The 24,146-nt window shown below is 38.6% G+C and overlaps 1 long non-coding RNA gene across 2 annotated transcripts in view; it reads right to left on the bottom strand.

Moving 5' to 3' along the window:
* Window positions 1-24,146, bottom strand: part of LOC141744396 (uncharacterized) — a 104,203-nt gene that overhangs the window by 50,242 nt on the left and 29,815 nt on the right. The window contains exons 3-4 of one of the 2 annotated variants that reach the window (XR_012587428.1): window positions 14,602-14,697; window positions 9,014-9,615 (exon numbers count right to left, since the gene is read on the bottom strand). This is a non-coding gene — a long non-coding RNA (uncharacterized LOC141744396). Of the gene's footprint in view, window positions 1-9,013; window positions 9,616-14,601; window positions 14,698-24,146 lie in introns of those variants that run through there. The other variant, XR_012587429.1, reaches the window with a different exon arrangement.

The following is a 24,146-nucleotide window of genomic DNA, read 5'->3' as shown; positions in this document are numbered from 1 at the left end:
GTTCCAAGTGACCTCCTTAACTTCACAAAAGTTCAGTTCAGCAGGAAATACTACAAGATATACATCTATGGTACTTTGTCTCTGCACGCTTTTTGGGGTAGGGGATAGGGTTGGTGTTTTGGAAACAAAAATAGGACCTATTAATTTTTTACATGGGATATTTGATGGTCTTTTAAAACAAGTTTCAGTGAAACTTACTGAAACTGAATTTCATTAAAGGAGTCCAAAGCCATATTAGTCCTCAGAATCAAAATAGGCATATCTGTATACTTTCCAATAATTTATTGTGTTACTATTTTTGGTGCTTTTTTTGGTAAAAAATTTAGTTAATTTTTTTAAAAAAAACATGATTACATAATTCTCAGATTCCAGTAGGAAAAAGTGTTCAAAGTAAGCAGAGGGAAATTCAAGTCATCTTGAAAAGGATTTACAACCAACAGAACTAGCACATGTTCTGAGAAACTGGATTAACAGATTCTCTCTTAAATAAAGACATCAAATCTATCTCTTGGCATTTCCACTGCAATCATCTAATTCTACTCATATAAAATAACTAATCAGATTAAAAAGAGGCACAAATTCTAATGATACAGTGCACATCATGTACTTTAGTTATTTTATATATTCATAATAAATTAAATCCATTTAAATAACAACTTTACACCAGACCTTAGCTCTGTATTAGCCATCATTAAAAATCAGAATATCACACATTAACTATTCCCTTAGAAAAAATAAACCAATCAGGAACTGAGACAACACAGATCCTGATAATAAATTATGCATATTCCTCATTCTGTCATCATTATATTTCTCATTCTGTCATCACTTCACTTTGAAATTGAATGATGGAAATACACTGCTTCATCCCTAATATTATGGTTAGACTTAATTGGTACAATTGAATTATATCAGAATTCTAATTCTGAACTACTATAGGAAATACCTCTTTGCTAATTAGAAAAAAATAAAATGCATGGAGTCTTCCCCATTCTCTGACCAAACCCTAGTTTGCATCCCAGTGGAGAAGGAGGTATTGGGGGCTGTGCAAGGCAGGCTGCACATCTTGCAGCTTTACACACCTGGCGAGAAAGCCCCGATTTCCTTTCAACCTACACATTCACATAGCCTTACTTGCTCTGGAGGAAAGGTGCCCACAGTAGGCCTTAGCAAGCAATAATGGAAAAGGTTCAGAAGATACCTTAAAAGTCTGTGAGAATCATTCTTTCTCCACTCTCCAGGACAGGTTTTAAGCCCACACTTAATCAGAGCCACCTCTAGTTATTCCTCTCACTCCTACTTTATGACTTCTGACCAATCACACCTCAAACACATGAATTAAATACCAATTACTATCTCTAAATTCAATTCAGAGAATTACTAATAGCAGTACAAATTATCTAGGTAGTTACAAATCATCAGGAATTATAGCTTTTTTTCTCCCCAAGATTTTGTAAGTAGAGAAAGATGCTATACTCCCAGTCGGTGCTGATGAAAAGCAAAGACAGAGCAGATTTTATGTTCTTCACAAAATGCACCAAGAATCTCAATACTCAGTCTATCAGCTTTTCTTAATGCATTCTCTCTACTTTAATGACGACGCAGATAAATCTCAAGTGCTAGTCTTTGCACGCAGTGTGTTCATGCAAGGTATAAGGAGCTGAGTACATTAAGCCTTTCAGCTCTAAGCAAACTCAGAACTCGGTTTGATGCCTTAGCCCAAACAGCAAACCCAATAAACAGGAAAACCCACCACAGCTAGTTTACTAAGACACCAGGAAGGCATTTTTAAATTCACAGAAAGGGGAAGAAAGAACAGTTACTGCATCCATATTCTAAGAACTTGTTATCTAATCATAGAATCATAGGGTTGGAAGGGACCTCTGGAGATCATCTAGTCCAACCCCCCTGCCAGAGCAGGGAATCTGCACTAAAACTTCTATTAAAGCTCATCTGGTCAACCATGCCTCTGTTTATTGCATTTTTTGTCAAAACAATAACTCTTTGAAGAAAAGGATCTGATACATTGCTTGACTCAGTTTCTTAAGTGTCCCGTATTCAACAGCACAGTCAATTGGAAATTCTTCATCAAAAAGTATTAATATAAATTTTTCCCTAACTGGAGTTTAAAAAAAAAAACCCAGCAGATTAATATAAAAATAATCTATTTTATTTTTGGTTTGTGAAAATTAGAAAGAAATTAAGAGTTCATTCCAATCAAGCCCAGACAAATTTTCTTAACTGCGTTTTCTTTCTGGAAACCCCATCTTATCCAACTCCAAATTTAGATGCTCCTGCAGCTTCCCATACCGTAATTGCTGAGTTCCTCAGTCTAATTTATTTATTTTCAGAATACTAATACAGAGTAAGGAAGTGCTGTAATGCTCATACTGCAATTCATCACTGCAGGTGGGTTTCAGTGGCCTAAATGCAGACATGTGATGCCATTTAGATGCTCTAGGCTAACTCATCTGTTCTCCAGGTGCCACGCCCAAAAAGTGTGGGTAGATTGCTCTTACCTACCAACATTGTAAAGTTCTTTAACCGCCTTTAATTGCCCTGAGCAGCCTCACCTCAGATCTCCATCCATGTGCCCTCTGGCTGTGCACCCAGAAGTCCCATATATGCTCCAACCTGGGCCTTTGGTCTTATTGTAGGTTCTTGTTTCTTTTCCTGTTCTTATGGTGTTTGAATTTGACATCAGACCTAATCTGTTCCCTTGCTTTTGCTTGACACCACTGATGGGAACAGCTGCTGCCACCAGCACTGTGCTCTCCTTGCCTGGCTCCAGTACTGTGGGACCATGCCCTGCAGGGGAGCTTGTAGCCTGGCCAGTGCTGTGGCTATCCTCGGCGCCCCGCTTCTCCTTAGGAAATAACCCTCTTCTTACTGTTCTCCTACATTGTTAGCACCATACAGATATCTGAGGTACTCCTGCATACTTCAGTCTTACCCTATCATTCTTTCTTTTTGCGGCCTTTCTTTTTTCTTTAAAAAAAAAAATATTAGTAGCCTACTCGTGTAAACTTTTAGCTACTCAAGTCCAAATGTATGCTCTCAACACTTCTGCTCATTTGCTGTCTAGCTATGGAGATGCCTCAGCTTTCTGAGTCCATCTTCATTACCAAAGGTCCATGGCCTTCAAGCAGGCTCACAAGTCAGGCTTCAATGGAGCTGAGTTACTAAACAACTAACCATAAGAGTGCTGCCTCCCTATGGGTTTCTTGGCATTTTGGGCATCCAGCTTACCAGGTACTGCAACAGAGCCTCGATGCTTATGTCAGGGCTACGGGTAGCAGTGTATTGCAAACCTGAACTGGTTTTGCTGTCCCTAAATTACATACATCCATGGTTACACTGAAAGTGACAGTGTAGAAAAATTAAGTCCTTTCCCTTGAGTGATGGGTTGTACTGGTCACTGAACCATACTTCTGGTTAGCTGCTTTGGCAGACAATAAGCTTTGCTTTTCATTAATAGTCACTAAGTCTGAAAAGAAGAAAAAAAAAAAGGCTAGAATCAGGATAAGGGAACCGTAATTCTGTGGATTACAGGATTTTTAGCATGGAAATTCTATTGGCTGATTGTTCTGTGTTATACTTGAGCTTACACTGCAGAACAGGAGGCTCTAGGGACAGCATAATGGGGTCTGTTAGCACTGGGTCACTGCTGTGAATCCAGCTCAGGTCAATAATAATGGCAATTTAGTTGCTCATGTTAATTTGCTGATTACCTCAATCGAGGTCTGTAGAGGATCAATAGCTACAAATAGCCCATCACCACAACTGCTGTTATCCAAGAAAGTTCATCAAGAATATTAAATACCAAACAAAAGGCGCAATGAACCGTATTCTCACTAACAGGCTACTTCTAAGACTAGATGTAAGCCTATGAGTGGGGTCCCTAAAAGCAGGAAGATTATATAGTTGCCCTTTCTCCAGTGTACCTGCAGCAGATAAGCAATCATGATTCCATGGCTTTAGTTTGGATATACTTTTGCTTAAATCAAATTTTTATCTTATATAACCAAATATGGATTTATTTTCTGAACATCAAGTTATCTTTGAATGGAGAAGAATTTTTCTGTCAGCTTTAGTTTAAGTTTATTAAAGGCTGTACTTGAGTTAAACTTAAGATCTCTCAAGATTTCTTCGGTCTCAGTTAAGCTGTAAGGTAAGAAATGCACAGCCAGACAATATTAACTATGCCATTTAACAGTAACACAAACAGGAAAAAATAAATGGATGGACAAAACCTCTATCTTTAAGAGCCAGTTTCAGGCCATCTAGCACTACAAATATTAAAACTCCATCATAATCATAGTTCTTGCACAACATCATAACAGTGCAAAGTTGTGTGCGTGCTTTAGCTACAGATTTTTTTCTGAATTGTTTGGCTATCTTTAGAGTATAGCCTTAACTCTGAATACATTTCATTTGTAATACTTGTTTAGGATATACAGAAAAACCTTTGTCATGTTTAGTCTTCAGCTATCGAGATGTACTCAGCTACAGTAGCAGCTTCTTTTGCTTGGGAAAACATTTTGAGTTCAAGTACAGCTGAACAATGGCACTGCTCTTATGCCATGTACAAACACGGGAAAACACGGAAGTGCAAGAGGGCAGGAAGTTAAGGTTGAATATTTCAGACCTATAATAAGAAGCCACAGTGCATGCACCAGAGTGAAAAGGATGCATTATATCTTAACTTCATCTCTCCAACCACCAAGACAGAACACTGGGAAGGCAGCATTAGCAATTCCAAGGGGAAAATGAGCTTTGTACTTCTGCTAGAGTGATCCCATCTGGCCTAATTAAATGATCTGCATTGACAGATTTCTGGGGAAAGTCTCATTGTGCTCTCCCAGCTGGAGGATGAAAACGCAATTGAGGCCTGCTTGAGGGAAATAGTATGGAAGTGTCTCCCAGGGAGCTAGGATGTGTCTAATGCTTTTAAAAATGCAGGAGCAGCAGGTGAAGATAAAATCTAGGGAAGAATCATCCCCAGTTTTATGAGAAGCCAGTGACCCACTTTCTGCTTACAATAAAGGTATCACCTGCAGGTTTAGGTCCTCCTCAGTGCACAAGGCCAATGAAGAACCAGAAAGGAAACTTTCCTGCAGGAGAAAATGGTGCTGAAACAGAATATGAAGCACTGAATGCAAATTAAGCTATGGCCAGTAACATAATAAGTAGCTGCGAATAAGAGCAAAATGAGCAAACGATAGACTAATTATGACAGAATATGAAGAACTGTCAGCATCAAGCACTCAGATACTCTAAGTCAGGTCCCATGAAAATCATAAGCCACTTAAATGTGGAGCCTTTTCATCTGCTGTCGTCTTTTGCTGAGCTCTTGGAATCATTTAGCACTTTTCTCTAACCCATAGTAAAAATTGCTTTTCCCTCATGACCACTGACTGTCACTTTTTAAAATATTGTCTTGTGGTCCAAGATGGGGGTGTTTGGGCTGGGATGTTTAGCCTGGCATAGTGGTGCACAGTATTTCTCCTCCCTGCTTCCCCAAAGGTGTTGAGTGCTAGGAAGTTCGCAGATTTTTCTTTACACACATAGGGATGCTTTGGGGTTTGGTTTTTAACATACCCCAATACAGTTAGAGGATTGATGTATTTAGATCGTGTAGCTTGTCAAATTACATCCCCCACCTGTTTAGTGGTAACATTCAAATAAGTCTCTGACAGTGAATTAAGGCAAGAAAAATGGTTCTTTGTCTTTTGTATTAATGTCTTGCTCTTATCAGTTAACTTTGTCAAATGGATTTTTTTCATAAAATGTTCTGCAAAATACCAAGAATACCACAATCTCTGTAGAAGGCTGAATCTTTCCCACTACGCAGATGCACACTAAATATGGTAAAAATGTTCTATTTGAGAGACTTAAACTGGAATAATGATGATTTTGGGGCACTGCAACAAGGAGAGTGAAAATGATGAAACTAATTCTCCTCAGTCACATTCAGCTTAAAGGTACCTATTTTAAAACTGGAAGCATGGAGCTCTAATCACTTAATTTAATCTGTGAGTAGTGCACAAATCTGCACATTGCCAAAGATCTTTGCATCTCTGTAGCATTTTCAAGATTTGTATTACTTAGCATTCTTGTACTCATTGGGATGTAACTCTGAGAAAGAGATATATATTAAAACAGATGATCATAGACCTGGCTCAATCTATAATTTATGCGCGAGCTGAGGTTTTCTGTGAATTTCAAATGAACAGCATAATGTTACATTTGGTAGCATCTTTTTCTTGTGATAATATCACCCTGAAACATACGCTTTTTCAAGAGGTCACTGTGAGTTTCATCAGCTGTCAAATTTGAAGATAAAAACCTCCGTACATATGCAGATTGCACACAACTAATGACATTTCTTTTTAACCGTGTTCTCAAGTAACTGAGTAAAGCTCTAAACCTGATTACATATCTAAACCTGCAGTGTAATCTAGATGATAGACAGATGCAACCCTAGCCATCAGGTTATATGTTCAGCCAAAAGAAATCTATGTGGATGAACCTTAAATGATGAATACACGCTATTGTTCTTAACAGAAAAAGCCTTGGGATGAAAAACTGCATATCTATATGATGCTTTACCTCAAGACTGCACTCTGTATGCACACAGATCTGCAGGATGCACATCTGTATTTTTTTAAGGTCTCGTTCTATTTATGTCATTGTCCAGTTTATCATAGTTCTCTTTTAACCTTTCTTTCTCTCTGTTTTAATGAATAAACTAATTCATAAAAATATCCATCTTTTTCCTAGCAAAGATGCAAGTTCTCAAAACTGTAAGGAATGTGCCTTCAGTGGAGAAAAAAACCCAAAACACATTAATATGATTAATGAATAGCTCATTAAACTGAGAATGAGAGGACTTGAGCAGAACTCTCAGTTGTGTTTCAGTATTGCTGCAGAACCTATGGCAAATCAAATCATTTCTCTGCACCTCTCCCTTTCTATCCCTTCTCTTTTGTTTTGATACTCGTTTTCAAGGCTTCTACTACTGCCTGTGTGAAGAGAACCAGGCACTACAGCACCCACAACATATTACAAAATGACTCAGCCACAAAACAGTAATACAAAGCTACTGTTTTCACTGCAGTTGTATGGGGGTTTTTTTGGCAATATTTTCCACGAAGTCAAGGGAAGCAAATTTAAAGGCTCCCTCCACTAGGCTTTGGTTCAGATAAAATTCAGAATACAAAAATCAGACCCACCTTTTATTGTTCTAACACACAGTAGTTATCAGAGCCGAGAGCTTTCTTTTAATGCACGCTAGAGTTAAAAAAAACTTAGAGTAAATCTCCACCTGATCATACTAGTTCCAGGCTTGCTTAATAGCTTGAATATTTTCCCCAGCTACAAATCCATTACCATCAGTGATTCAGAACTTGTGCTTCTCCTGCTCACATGCTCAAGATGAGGTTCCACTCCTGGAATTTTGACAATTCTGTTAGTGTCAGCACCACTGGCAACTCAGCTTCTATGCAGCTAAGTTTCCCTTAGTAGCTCTGGCTGGTTAGTGCTGAATGGAGTAAACTAAACAAAACAAAAATGTGCCTAAACTGAGAAAAATGAGACTACAGTGGTTGTGTGTTTATAGCAAGTAGGTTAGTTGAGTGAGGAGAGGCCACCTTACGTAGCTGCTCTTCTGTGTACTACTGTTACACCTGAGGGTATAAAACCTAACCTAAATAGAATTATAAATTTAATAGACTACAGAAAAGACAATTCTATTAGTGCTTATGCTTTTTAATTACTAGCAAAAATCCCAAACTATGAACAAAAATCCACACCTATGGTGATATAATATTCAATGTTCTTATTTTCAATGAGAATCATATTTTTATTTCTCTTTGTAATGGCAATAACTACTTCCACATCAGACAATCCCTATCATTTAATGACCAGCTAGGTTAAGTACCTCAGGCAACGCCAAGAGCATCAACTCCTCCAGCCAGTCAGCAAATGCCAGGAAATACCTGTCCCTGAAAGTTAGTATCCTTAAATAAAAAGTATTATACACAACTGTAGAAAGAGAGGATGGTGTTATACTTGCTTACCAGCTTTGAGTTTCTGACCTATTAGTTTTTAAAATTAGTGTTACACATTCTATATGGGCATATATATCAAAAAACCACTCCTTAGCTAGAGGTATCATGTTTTTATTAGGGAGTTGCTCCTTGGGTTTGACTTAAGAATTAAGGCAAGACTAAAGTCCCTGTCTTCAAAATGAGACTGCTATCAAAAGTATATTATATTAGTGATTTTGACTCACTTCTCAGAATTTGCGAGTACAGAGGATATGGTGCTAATTTTAAGCTAAGAAATAGCCCTTTTCTTTTGAATAGAACAGTTCTGATCCATAGAAGCAATCGATCTGGATGCTCTTTTAATTTTATGAGCAGGGTGTAAGGATAGTACTCTCATGAAAGATTTTTGATTCATACTTCTTCCAACCTTGCTTATGGTTTGCATGGAATAACCTAATTGTATTAATGTTTAGAATGTACTATAATGTCCACAAACTTCTTCCTCTCTGCCCTTGCCCAGTTGTTGGGGAAGATGCAATTTGAAGTGATCACTAGTGGGAGAATAATATCTAAGCCTCAGTTGTGTGTGCAGACAGCGTAGCTATGGATTTTAATTTTTATTATACGCTAATGGATTTTAAGATCTCCAAGTATGAGCACTTACAGTAATTACATAAAGTCTAAAGAAACTATTTTATTTAGCATAAACTAGATCATTACATTAACAGAATACTTTTGTACATAATTAAATATAGAAGTTTGCTTCCAGTTTAACAACATGAAGCTTTAATATATTTTAGAATTATTCAACAAATACTACTAATCAAAAGAATGAAAATACTTAATTGAGATATTTACAGTAACTTCCCACAGAAGCGCAGCTGCTAAGTAGCATCTGATTACCCATAGTCACAGCTAGAAAGCAGATCCAGCAGTTTATGTGGCACTATTATTATGTGAAAATTAAAATAACAACTGCTATTTTTGTGGTTCAACATAGGATGCAACACCAGCTATTATAAAAGGGTCCTGAATGGATCCTTGTTGGCTCTGCAGCATTCCAAAGGGGTGGCCTAATCTGCAGGCACCCCAAAGCACAGCTGAATTTGCAGTCCAGGACTCTGCACCACCATCTGTTCAGCATTCTGAACTGCCAGGCTCATCTTCTTCCAGCCCCAAAATACATTTTTTTATGGCACAAACTTATTTTCCTACAAGCAATTAAGGCAGCTCCAGGAGATGGATTATTAGAAGATGCACGTAAGTCACTGAAATGTTAATGGGATATTCTGGACCAGCCAGAAGAAAACAAGTCCATTTTCCAAAGTTTAACTGATTTAGGAGGCCTGGTGAAAGCAGCCCAACCTCCTGTCCTCAATGAAACAAATCAAATCCTGCTCTTCGAGTTCCACAAGTGTGCACTTTATCACAGCTATATATGAATATGCATACAGATTATAAAATTACTGTGGTACGGTAGTACAAGTAGCAGAAAATCGTTTAGCATGCTTCATGAAGAATTTTCGATCGACATCCCCTGCTACATCTGGGAACAAAGAGGAAGCTGGGGAAAGAAGGGGAATAATATGAATTGTGATGATAACAGCATATTAACAATAGAATTTCTCTTTACAGTGTAACTAGCCAGGGTAATTTCTTAGTGCTACAATCACTAAGTGCACCAGTAAAAAAAAAAAAAAAAAAGTCTTTTGTGAAGTCTGATTTTACAGAGCATACTCGTGCTGTACTAAAGCATGGTATAAATGCAGCAACTTTCTTAGTATTTTTGAGAATATATGGCATCGTTTAGCTTAGATGATAAATTCTTTGTAGTCATGTGAATATAATGTCACAATTCCTACTACGTACAATACGATGATATTTAATAAACGTGTTCTGTAGCGGAAAGGACTCGGAACCAGCATTAGCAAGTTTTGCGCTGGGGCAACCCCTGTTGTGCTAGCCATTGCCATCCTGTTTCTTTTATCCCAAATCAGAGATTAATATCCGTTTCACTGTGATGAGCTTTTTTTAGTATGTTTTGTTGACTGTCCTTCATCTTTGCTTATTCTCTCTATGTGAATCAGAATGGTGCCTATGCCATGCAAATGAACTCTTCCTATGTTGTGTATAATCAGCTGTAGGGAAAAAAAAGCCCAAATGCCTGAATACAATGCTAGGGCAAATGAAGAGAACATTCTACCCTCTATAAGCACAAATGCTGTAGTGGCTCTTCCCTTGAGTAACATCTCTCCAGTACTAAATCCCAGCTGCCTACTTTCTTACAATTTTATTCCAAGGAATTTGTTGTGATGAAGATATTAAGCCCCCAGGCAAGTTTCTGCACCTCTGTACTGTGTCAATGAAAATAAGAACACACTGTTGCTGTAGGATTGCCCAAAATGACTCCAAAACCCAGATGGAGCATGCAAATAGTTTCTGATACAAAGCCTGCAGCAGACCTCACTCTGTCATACCACAACCAGGTACCTCAAAAGTCCATTCTACAGTCAACAGCTCTGTTAGTTGGACACTTGTTCTCAATTCTCATGTATAGCTGCAAATCCATTTAGCTTGGTCTCCTCAGTTGATACGATAACCAAAATCCCTATTTTTTCTAGCTGTATTACCTGGAACTTCAGTCTTCTCTGTATTCAGATAAACCTCATAAAATCATACGAATGGGAGAGACTTTCAATAATTCTAGGGCTGAATAACTCCAGCTCACATACCATTAGCATTCTCTAGTTAATTATTTGGTAAGAGACAACAGCAACCTAGAAAATAATATCATCCACATGTAGTCCACTAAGAGATGTTCCTTTTCTGTACTTTTTTTCTGCACCTTTGGTCTAGCACAGTCCTCCCACAAGGACTTCCTTGGAAACAGGAACACCTTCCCATGACTCGGCCCAGCTGGTTCCCTAAGTGGTAAAGACCAGCAGCATCTCGTGGCAGCCACCCAGACACAAGGAGCTACTGTCTCTGGGACCACTTACATGGCAAGATGCAACTGCAACAGCAGCTCATAGAAGCGCTGACTCCTGAGTAACCTCCCAGCCAATGTGGTAGAAAATCAACAAAGTGGCTGGGGGGAAATCTGTCCATGACTTGAAAAAGATTTATCAAAACTCTGCTTCTAAAGAACAGACAAGTATTTTCCAGTTAAGATCATACTTCTCAGGAACTTTACCAGCTATTGCTTTTCTTCCCCGACCTTTGTTTCCCCCCAAAGCCTTACTGGGCAGGTCCATAAAGAAAATTCCAGATTTTTTTATAGGTGACATTCAGATAATACATCACTTTTTGTAAGCTGTGATATTAAGTGCAGTTCACAATTTTGGTTTGGGAACCAAGTCTCTGTTTCCCCATATCTTTTTTGACTGCACTATTGTGATACATCAATCCACTGCTTCCCCCCTGCCTTCCCAGTGAATGCTGGACTTGGGATCTGGCCAGTCAGAGCTTGCAGGCAATTGCAGAAGTGATCTTTGATTAGTCCTGTTTTTCTAAGAGTATATAACCTTGTATGATTGCCATTTTTGTATATCATGTTGGAAATCCAGCCTGGAGCAATTGGGTGATAATTGCCTCCCATTTTTTTTTTTTTAAATTTGGAACTCAAAATTAATACATCACACTCAAACACCCCCAACCCTCCCCCCCAAGTAATATCCATTTCACTTCTTTGAATACATTATAGCTTCATTTTCATTTTTAAATCACTCTTTGTCAGCTCTTGGCTATCAGTCCTCACTTCAAGTATTCATAGATATTAATCAGTTCCTTTCATCATCCACACAACATTTGTTCTAGAAGCCATTACTGTTATACTTTAAAACCTGCTTCAAAAGGGGGGCTTTTTTCTTCTTTTTTTACTTTTAGCAAAAGAACTTCCTGATGGCTTACACCAAGTTTAAGACTACTAAAGCAAAAAGAATAAAGAAAGCAGTGCAAAGAGGAAGAACTGTATATAGCATAGAGTTCACAACAAAAATAAGGGGGTTTATTGTAAGAGTCTGTGAAGTGGAACAGTCATTGCCTTACAGCACTGCAATTACAGAAATATCCTACTCTTCATAAAATCCATTTCTAAAACCAAAGTATCATATACCTGAAACCCTTGTGCAAGATGTAGCTAACATCGAGCCTGAACAGTTAGGAGAGAAAGTTACATCTAACGTGCTTTTTATCTACAATTTGCTGTCCTTTTTCCATGCTTCTGTCCTCTCCATTATAAGTTTTATTGGTTGAAAGAAACTATGGCACACTAATACTACCTATCATTAAAAAAAAAAAAAAACAACACAAAACCAAACCAAACAAAACAGGAATAATGAAAACAGACAAATATTTAGCTACATCACCTGCACTGAAAAGAAAGATACCTTGTAATATTCCTTTTCTAATACCAGATGCCTAAAATGAGAGATGGAAAAGTGGCCAACCTTCATACTATCCTTCTTCTAAGTGCTACCAAACAATCAGTCTATCAATATATTGACCAAACACTTATCAAAGCAAAACACAAGTCAAAGCACCATTTAAGCAAAACAGCCAACAACAGAGATCCATAGACTTTTTTCTAAATCATAGACTGTTTCATCGACTTAACATAGACGGTCACTTACTTGTGAAACCACAATTTCCACAATTATGAAACCACAAATTCCTTAGAATTACATAAATAAGATCAGGCTTCTATTTGTATTAAATATACAAAAAAGATCTTAAGAAATTACTAAAATGTCTTATTTCAGAATACTGTGAGGGGCAAGCCAACACCTCTTAAAATACAGACTGGTGTCACTTATGAAAGAACCTCCAAAGTACTTATTCCCTTCCTATCAAGACAAAGTTTACAGTATGAACACCAACAAGCTTAGTTACATGACCTAAAGGCTACCTTAACAAAAGCCACGAGCAGATTGGCGTGCATTTTCCTTTAATGATAAATTTATTGTCCCAGAAGTTGTAGAAACCTAAGAGAACTACCTTAACTCTAGAAATACAATTATTAGAGCCAGGAAGGGAACAGCTCTAAAATGTTCAGATTTCAAATTCTTCCTTTCTGCAGAGGAAATTCTTCCTTTCCCTTGCAGAGTTTCCAGGGAAGCAGCAGCATCAGGTCCTGAGAATAATCCAGTGATGAACCCACTAAGTCTCTACCCTGAAATTCTGCCAGTGTCCAATAAACACGCTCATTGCCATGATGAAGTTGGGGAAATATACTGGAATTCAAGGTTTGCTAATTTCAGACAGATGTCCAAACGGCTGTAGACTTTTCCAAATGCAGACCAGCCTGCCCACTATTATTTTACTAAGAATTAACTTAATTTTTTTTTTTTAAAAAAAGTTCAAACTCACTTATTTCCCCAAATGTCTTTATGTTTGTTTCTAGCAATTTTCAGCAATGGATTTAAGACAACCTGAGGAGCTAACTCCTCTGAGCTAAGGCTTGGTGGGATGTATTTTCAGAATGGCAATTACATTTGACTTCTGCATCTTAACCTTAGTATATGCATAGATGTTGTTGTACTGTGAACATGAGATATTAGGGATGCAAAATTGAGGGAATCCTATGATACGCAAACCTGAGGTTTGGCATTTCCACAGTTGTCAGATCCATGCTGCAGAATTGTTCTGGGGCCTATAAAAAGAATTCTGCATATCTCCTGAGAAAAATGATAACACCGCACATTATCTAGGGGAATGAAAACTTTCTAAACTGCAAAATAGAGCAAAGATCAAAGAAATGGCAGAGAAAATGGAGAGCAAAAAAGATTCACATGTAGAATAGCAGATTGAGAGCTGTCTGAGAGAAAAATAGAAGCGCTGATCTTTATATAGTAAATTAGTACAAAAAATTTTGGAGAAACTACAGATAGCATAAGGCTGATATTAGTTGATTAACTTTAATAGAGAGAAAATCACATTTGAAATGCCTACCAAAATTTTTATTAATTAGCACTACTGATCATATCTTGCCCACAAATGCCCTAGGTATCTCGCAAGGCACATAAGACTTGTGAACTCTGTATTCAGGAGCACAGCAAAGCTGAGATGACAGACAGTTGAACTTAAAACACTGAAGTATCTTACTGATAGGACTTTCCTGCCTCTGTAAAATCATAGGCAGTCTGGTGAGCAAAATTATTTCACTGTAACATTTTAATTAGTTTACCTCTTCTAAAGCTTTCTGACAGACGTGGATTTTAGAGAGGGATTTCAATGAGAGTGAAATATCTGGCAAGTAGGTCCTGCACCTAATGAGTTTGGAATCTAACGCGCACTGCTTTGCCATAGGACATAAGCTCCTGAATCACACTGAAAAATTCAGAAGCAGTGAAAAGAAACCTGGTGGTGTTTTTTTTTTTTTTTTTTAAGATGTCCTCACTTTTCAAAACATTATTACAATTTCTAAAAATCAACAACTGTTTACACACAATTTAAGTATAACACTTCTAAAATTATAGTATCAACAAGATATTATGTGGCCTTAACGTCCCTGCACAGAGTTTTGGGTTTGTGTCTACTTCCTATAAAATACCTCCACTGCTGCTTCTGGTCAGCTCAAGGCTTCTCCAGCTGCGTAGAGACTGAATCCAACATGGTGCCTCACCGTTTTACTTATGCAGACCAGGTCCTGAAAGGCAGACAAGAACATGAACAATGGTTACACTAGAAACAAAAGAAAGAGGCAATAGAGGTTTCACTTCACAGGTAAAGCAAACATATACTTGGAACCCATTTTTGCAGAAAGAGGAGCTACAAACACAGCCAAATATTGCAAATTCCTTTCCCAAACACTTGAAAGCGTTGCCAGTATTTATTCTCTTTTCATGAAAAGTTAAGCCAGATACTGTGACACGTTCTCCTTTCTATGTCTTATATACAAACCTCCTCTATTTTTTTAAGCTTTTTCTCCTTCTTCTCCCACTCCCTACAGACTCGCCAAGATACAACAGGAATCCAGAAAAACTGGCATTAAATGCTTGTCTTTGAAACCTCAAGGGTGAGTGGATTTGAAATCTTACAGTTAGTTTTACAAGCGCTGAACATATGGTGATGTAAAGTTGTAAGTATGTGTGTGAAGACCAGCTCTGCTCTCTCCACCAAGAAGTGCGAAGACTTCTTGGAGTATTAAAATACCGTGTTTTTTTCTTAACATTCCCCTCTATACTGTCCTACATGTAGGTATATTATTTTTTTTGTCTAATAAACAGTTTAAAACCACTTCCCATTTCTCAGATCCACAAGCCTAGGGGTGCTCTTAACAAAACGAGATTTTTCAGCTCTCACTTAGTAGCTGGCTGTGAACCTGCCAACTGGGAACCTAACTGCTCTGTTACCTGCTGCTATCGCCACAGGAACTGTTGTCAGACTGCAAAAACTGAGAGAGTGATTTAAAAGAACAATTGTTTCCAAACTCTCATTTGCTCCATTTTCAGCAGACTGACACCTGTTACCACAGAAACAGCGGGAGACCAGAGTCTCAGGGAAGGCAGATTCCCCCACTTGCTCGCTACAGCTATGTAGAAAAGACAGACTGTGAAAGTGCAGCCTCCAATGGTCCGTACTCATTTCCAGCTGGTTCCTCCTGGAATTCCATTCTCTTCAAAAACCAGCCACTCAAGCAATATAAAACAAGACACAATCTGACCCAGAGGTTCTAGCATTCTTCTAGTTCCCATCACATTAAGAACAAACCATTTTAAGAAGTTTCCTCTATATTTATTGAGCCTTTAATAAGAATCAGCAACATGTTATTTACTCACGCAGTCATAAAATTGAGCTAAGTTGCCTGCTCCCTATCTTTAAGCTGGGCTTCCAGGCCCAATTTGCATTAATGAATTTCAGGGTATACAATAACACAAGCAATCTAACATCTTCAGTACAGCCATCACCTTCTCACAAGGTTGGAAGAGTATCTGCCTCAGCTGGGGATTTCCCCTTGCACAGCTTTGACTCTGCTTGAAGCTCTACATGCAATCCACTGCTTCTTTTCGTTATGCCCATTTAGTATCACTAAGATCTGAACAAGTCAGCAACTGAGTTGAGCAAACAGAACCAAGGAGTTTACAGGACAGCAAAAACGATGAGAGCTGTCATGATCAGCAGGGAATGAAACAGATGCAGTTATCCAGAGTGCAAATTAATAGTCTGGAGTCGGACTGACCTGAAATTCAGATACCAGCCCTGGAATAGTTTCTGCTAAGCACAACCACTTTGATATCAAAGGCTTTAATGTATTTAAATATTCATTAAGTAAATCTTAAATATTTTAAATTCTATATGACAGCAATTATTCTGGTCTTTTGATCGTGACCTTTTATTTTTGTCACTGTATTTCCATAAAGCCTCAAGAGATTTGTACATTTCAGTGCTCAGTTACCACAGTGTTGATTTAGAACAGCAATACCAGAGACAAAAGGATCATGGATGATGGTTATTTTCCTTAACAGTTGTTACTTCTTGGTGAACTAACACTGGGTCGCAATTGGATTGCAAACATCCTTCAGGCAATTAAAAATACAATGCAATGTCTGATAGACTTAAAATTATACTTGGGGCACCAGCTACAACTCGAACAACAGACTGCCCACGCATCAACATCAGGCTTCCATTCTGCACTGGCAATAAGGGCAGGCAAGCATTGAAACATGCAGCCCCTGCTGTACCATACCCAAACAGGACTCAGTCGTTACTCAGTACTCATTAAGGATATCAATGGGAATGCAGTCGATGATTCAAAGTCAATGAGTTACTATGACTTCATAGGTTACCATCCATCAGCTTCAATGACCAAACACTTGTTGTTAGACTCCCCCAGTTATGAAGCTGTGTGGATTAGCTTACAGCACCGTCATACCTGGGACAATGAAGAGCACATCCCTGGTGACCATGTGACCTGTGGCGAGCATGTCACCGTACAGGCTCAGGGGACAGAAAGCTAGTTGTTATCCCATGGGAGCTCATTTGCTTTTGGCTGTACATCCATAGCCTGTACATGTATGTCCCTCACTGGAACAAACAGGTGGAATCACAGAGACATTGCTGTGCACACTTTGGACAAAACACCAAGCAACTTATTAGTTGGGGAGAGATTTTTGATACCTGGATTACTTCCATTCTGGTTTAAATCAATGAGAGCTGCATTAGGTCTACACTAAGTACCTGGGAAAGCTCACCCTGAGTTTCTTTTTGGGATGCTCAGCAGAGGAGTTGGCATATTTTTTCTCATGTATTTTTTTCCTCAATGTTCAAGATTTTAAAAAGTATGTATAAAACCTCCCTGTGTTTTCAACATGGATTGCAGTGTGCACTTCACAGACTTTTGCTGTGACACTTCCATGCAGCTTGCCAAATGCTTTAAAAGGTCTCTGAGTTTTTGAACTCAGGTTCAACTAATTAAAGCGAATGGAGAATTCTGAAGTCATGAAAACCATAGGACATCAATAAAACACAAAGCCTAGCAGGTTAACCAGGAGTCAGCAAGTCCATTTGCCAGCCGCTGAATAATGACAAGGATGAGGAATGCCAAATAGCAATGGGATCTTATGGCAATAACAAGAAGAAAGGTCCACTCACCCCCACATTCATTGCAGAATAGAGAGAGGTATCCAGCTTGCCCTTTGTCACTGAATAATAAAGATGAAAACTGTCCCCTGAGTGGGCATTTCTGATACGTCCTCTTATTTTCTGTGCCATTCTGAACCCACCAACCAAGAGTTTGGCCCAGTAAATAGAGGAGACTGCGGTTCTATTCTTTGCTCCAGCCCTTTGGCTAAGTAACACTGGAAAAACAACCTGTAAATTATATTGATCTTTGCAGAGTGAGATTAACTGATGGAAACAAAACATCTAGGTGTTATTTTCTTTGTACGCAACAAAATAAATTAATCATCTCAATGATGGGAAATATTATCCTCTCACAGATTGCTGCGGTATCCAACTGTCTCCACATCTACACTATTTTAATTGCAAATTTTGAAGAGCGGGAACTTTCCTGCAGCTCACATCTGAACACAACAAATAACAATTAGAAAAAGATAGGCTACATTATCACCTACTTCTTCAGCTCAGCTACTGAACAGAAAGAGGAGGGGAACTGTTCTTGTTTTCTCTGTAATAAGCACTCCCCGGCTCTGCCTGAACCAACACTGGGTGTGTGGGTGTGCAAGTACGTCTGTCTGTAGTCTCACATAACCTTGCTAGCAAGTTGCTAGTGGATGCTATTAGCATGGACAACTGCATCCGGCTTCCTTCTCCAGTTTTTTATCTGTTATACAATTTACTTGCCTTTCTCCTAATATAAGCTTGTCTTCCCCGTGAAGCACTTTGTATTGCTATCCTGGTAATTTCTACAGGTTCTAAGAGAAGATGGGTCTTGTTGTACTGGATACTGTACAGACATAGCGAAGGCATTCTCTAGCCTTAAGGAGCTCCTGACCAAAACAGGCAACACATAAATGGGAAGGAAAAATCTTATTTAGAATTGCTACTTTAATTTGCTATCTTTTTGTTCCCCAAATCCCTTTTTCACTCATGTGTTTACTTTGTATGACCTTGGGCAGGATTATGGCAAACAAAACCACTTGAGTTAGTGCCAGCACACCCACACAGCAAAGCGCAGCACCTGCGTGGTGATACCTGCTCAGGACCCACTGCTGTATAGTTACGCTATAGCAAAGGCCAACGAACAGAAGTGGTCTATCAACACAGGTGAATGCTTTCTTCTTCTGGCACAGCCATGTTTAGCAGCAGCTCAGCACTCTTTGCCTTGTGCACTGATTTTAGTACGAACCTGGCCAAGAGTAGGAGCAATTCACCCACACACCAACCAGTATCTGAGCTGAATGACCAGTCATTTAAACAACTACAAGTTCAAACTTTGGGTACTGGAAAGAACTAGGAAATTACTGCTTACAGTTAATCTAGGAAAGAAAATAAAAGGAGATGAAGAGAAAGAGAGACAACAACAATTTAAGAAACTGTTAATTTGTTAAAGGTACCTGGATGAGATTTTGATAAAAATCACAGTGTAATTGGGTATTATCAGATTAAAAAGAGGCCACATGTTTGTCGAGCAAATACTTTGTTGTTAATTTATAAGTCTGGCTTTATTGAGCAGCCTGTGAGGCAGTTATTTGTTCTTTGTTTCTGGTAGGTTATGAGGTCATTTGTCAGGAGGGATTACTACCTGTTAGGAATAGGTAGTAGATTATGAGGAGGGAGAAATAAAAGATAATCTACACTAAGAATATATCTTCTTGCGGTCAAGACCATGTAGGTGCACTTTCGCTACCATCCATAATGACAGGCATGAATCTTTTATACACTGCCATAATATGTCACATTTATTTATTGTAAGGAATTCAGTAGAAATGGATCATTAAAAGAACACATGCAAGGAAGCCCAGGGAGATCAAAGATTGCATGGAGAGCTGACAGAAAGCAACACAGAGAAAATTATGCAAGGAGCCAGCAAATGAGTAAGAACTCTGACAGAGCAGAAGGAGGCTATTCTGTTCAGCAGCAATTCCATGCTTTCATTGACATTGCACCAGGGTGAAAAATGGCTTTAGTTGTCTATGCTTGGCTCTGTTATCAGCCCGTTCTGTTGACACTGAGCAAGACATTTCACCTTGCTGGGAAATCAAAGTGTGGGGTGGAAATGGCAAAATGTGCACCTTGAAACCAGAGTTATGGGGACACTGCAGGAAAGTCTTGGCCAGTGCAGTCAAAGTCTATGTCCCAGTTCTCTCTCTATAAAATGATAAGCCTCTTTGCAAAGTGATGATAACAACACTCTGCAATGGTAGGTACTTTTTGAAAAGAGTTGCAGATACACCAATGAAAAATGATTTACTATTTTAACTAATAAAACCTAGAAACATCAGGGTACATCTGCTGAAAAGGCAGTTAAAACTGATGCGTTTTTATTGGAAACAAATTATGACTTTCTCCCACTAATAGGCACAGTAAAATAATTATCAGTTTTTTCTATTAACTTCACCCCATTGAACTGGAACACAAAAGAGCATAAAGCCTTCTTCTGTAAGAGCCATTCCATAATGGGAAATGGGGCATTTCCTGTAAGTCCCCATATTGCAGGCGGCCTGCTTGTCTGAAGGAACACTTCTCCAAAAAAACTCTTGCACTCAGTGAGCTGGGGATTTTCCCCACATCATCAGTTGCTAAAAACGTAACTCTGTTTTGTTGCCTTGCAATGGAAACAAAGCAACACAATGCCAGATACAGGAGAGCCAGACGACACAGGAGAATGGATAGCCTCAAACTGCGGCATCCAGCCAGGCTGCTTGAAGTACTCAGAGCCAGTCTGGCAGTTTGAGGTATCCATCCTGGATTAGGCCATCATTCTGGCAAGTCTAAATGTTTGCCCTGAGCAGCAAGAAGCACCAAATATGTCAGTACAAGATAAATCCTTCCTCCTTGAAACAGCCAGCAAATTCTCCTTCGTTAGGTTAAAAAAATCCCACTCCTGACTTCAGCCCAAGATCACCGGGGCTTGATTTTTATACTTAATCTTGAGTAATTGCACTTGTTACTGATCAAAGGATTCTTAAATCCCTTCAAAATCTTACTACCTTATTTGTTTGAAAATTAGAGGTTCTACACTGAACACTCACCTCATTTATTCTGAAAACCAAAAAGATTATCCATAGCTTAGTACATGGAAGAAAAAGTATTTCCAGTTATTCCTTTAACATTGACCATATTCACTTCCCCTTTAAATAAAACAAAAATATCTGGTAGCAGGCACTCCCAGTCCCACCAAGATTAAGGGAATGTCCAGGGTGGACAATGGTATTGGGTGGCTAATGCAGTCTCAATTTACAGCCTATTGTATTGAACACAACTTTCCGGCCAGAGACAGAACTCCAGATGTTGCAGTCAATTCACGTGTACCAGATCACCTATAAAATCAAGAAGAGCAAGAAGAGGGAGAACAGCGAACAACTTTCACCATAACTCCCAGTACAAGAGCTATGGAATATCAAATGAAACAGTTTTAAAACAAAGAAAAGGAGGTGATCTTTCACCCAGCATCATTGTACTATGGAACTCCTCACTGCATGACATTGTTGATGTCAGCAGTTCACATGATTCAAGAAAGATTTAGACAAATTACTGAGAGAAATAACAAAAGATTATTAAACAACACCATATGATGCTAGAAGCTGCAAAAGTGAAGAAGGAAATACAGTGAAGAATTACTGCATCTTTGTTATACTTTTTTGCATGGAGCCCCTGGCTGCATACAATATAATGCATTACTCATACCTTTGACCTGGCTTTATACAGGTTCTCAGGGATATCTACTGTGCCTTACAGGAGTCATTCTTAGGCTACGCTTTGTGAGGCTGCAATACAGGATCCCTGGGGCATTCACAGATCCACATCTAAAGCTGTCCTCCCTGCTAATGTATTTCCTCTGTATTTTATGCTGAGCTGCACCTTGATGAGTGACCCAATAAACCAGACCTGACCTCAGTACATAAAAAAAAACCCGCACCAAGCTCTACTGCTATCTACTGATTCACACACAAAAAACAAAGCCAAAAAAATACTTGCAAACAGATTTAAGCCACTGTAACTGTCCCTCCTCAACTACTTCACTTTTTTTTTTTAGTCCCTGGACAGATGCATCTCTGAGTGATGTCAGCACACTTATACTGAAAATTAGTTTTGCTCAAACCCCATATAATCTTTACAAGCAGAAGAAACAGCACCAGAACAGCAGCTAACGGTAGTTGAAGAACCATCCTGACAGCAGTTAATTCTTCAAGCTAATGAGAAATGAGTCAGCATATACCTAATTTAAAAGACCTATCCTCTGTGTCATAGCTGAGAATGAGGACCTACAAGTTCAGACTTCTACCAGCCTGCTAAGGTCCAATTTTATCCTGGATAACCCCTAAACAGCTTGTTTAAGACAAATAAGATTAACTCTAATTCCTCATTTTCAACTAGTGGTGCAATTTTCTAGCTTAGGCGCCTTAAATTCCTCACCAAAGTACTGCCTGGTACTGGATCACCTACAGTGATAAATTATGGTTTATGATTTTCATCTGGTTGTGAGGCCTTTCATTACTATACTGCAACTAGCATGTAGACATCATGAAGGTCTTTTGGAAACCCGCCCCAGTCACTGAGTGAGACTCTGGGACTTGAGTTCGTGGCGTCATTAAACAGGACAGTCCCAAAGAATGGAATCTGAAGATTTTGTGTACAGCACTATCACAATTACAAATACTATATAAGGAAACTTGGAGAATCTAATTATATTTACACATACATGTGTGCACACACAGGTGCATTGCCATCTCTTCCCATTAAGAAATATTCATGTGAAAGTTGAGGTCTTTTTAATTTTTAGGGCACCAGTACCAGATTTTTTTTTCATTTAAATTCTGCCAAAACACACGCTCCTGCTTTAAATTTCCTCTGCCAGGCCAAAGTTTTTTCAAGGGTTTTCTATGTCTTTTATCGTTTAATTAACAGCCAGGCTTGCTGGTTTTTGGTTTGGGTTTTGTTTGGGTTTTTTTGGGTTTGTTTTTTTTTTTTTTTTTTTTGGGGGGGGGGGGGCGGGGCTTGCTCCCTTTTTTTTTTTCCCCAGTATAAATCACAGGACAATGAGGTTGAGTCCTCATGACTCTATTGATTAGAGCTTGCAGTCTGCATGCCCAAAAATATTTGACACTCTCCCATTGCTCGCCTAGTGTGTATCTAGCTTCAAAACCTAACTGCAGGTGGGAGATGGTCCCAAAATGGAGATTTTTGTCCTTCTAGGCGCTAGAGATTTGACACCCTTTCCTAGTTCAGAACTAAATGAATGTTGTCAGTAATACACTCAAGTGCCCTACTTCAAAGCTATAATTTCCTTAGCATAAAACATCCTGTCTTCCATCACCCCATGATGTGATTCCATTTATGTAAACCACTACACGTCTAAAGCAGTTTCTTGAGATGGCACTGCTTACCTTTGTTTCAAATTAGGTATCTGCATGAAACCTCTAGTCAATATTAAAAATAAAAGCAGAAGGAGCGTGTGTGAAAGTGAGTGTTATCTTTGTCTTAGCCAGTAGATAATAATTGCTCCTAAATATTTCATTCTGTTTTAATGAAAGTGCAAATTCAACAAATTTTAGGCCAATGTTCTAAAAAATCAAAGGGACTCAGAAGACACATTTAAGCCAGTTATAAGTGTCTAAATATAAGAGCTGATTTTCAGAAGTGCTGGACACTTGTGAGTGTTAGTCTAAAAACACACTGTTTAGACTATAAGACTAAAAACATGTAAGAGTATGGAATTCAATTCTGACAAACATTCAACTAAATTTAGATGCCTAACTCTGGCCAACGGGCTTTTTATTATCCTATAATGCTGCAGGAATAAGACTAATTTATGTATTTCTCATATACTAAGTTTTTCACTGATTTGTTCTCCACCAGCTCATTTTTAACTATCCATGTAGTTCTTTGGTCCTCCTACTATCCCTTGCATTATAAATGCCTAGAGTTTATAAAGCTGCCAAAACACACTTCAGATTTATTGACAGTCAAAGCCAGTTTTCATCAGGTATTTACAAATACAATCCAAGGTAGCACTGCAGCCAAATCTTTCCAAAATTTTGATTCACCCAAGCAGTAAGCTTTCTTAATTAGCCTTCCTCTCTTCTCTCAGATTATAATTTATATCTTTTCTTCTGATAATTTTTCTCTTTTCAAAGCCAAATAAGCTTTTTGTAATGAAGTGTAGAAGGGTTCCCTTTGATAGTGCATTGCCTTAACCAAATTAGCTGGCCTAGCCAAAATTGCTACTGGGCTAGCAGTGCCTTGACCGAACTGTACGCTAGTTACTGCTACAATATAATCAATATGCTCTCATTTTCTCTCCTCCTGGAAACAGGAAGCCTAAGCAGCAGATTGCTAAAGCAATAAGAAAACCTTGGGAGGGTTAAAAGATTGGAGATATCTTGCTATTCTTCTCTCAGTCTTCCATGTTCCCCACCTGATGGGCCAGCACACAGCTCTCATCTATCAAGACGCAGACACACTGAGACTTTT

This window comes from Larus michahellis, chromosome 6 (genome assembly GCF_964199755.1).
Source record: "Larus michahellis chromosome 6, bLarMic1.1, whole genome shotgun sequence".
Lineage (NCBI taxonomy): Eukaryota > Metazoa > Chordata > Aves > Charadriiformes > Laridae > Larus > Larus michahellis.
The sequence above is the reverse complement of the archived record's forward strand: the minus strand, read 5'-3'. Positions and strand labels throughout refer to the sequence as shown.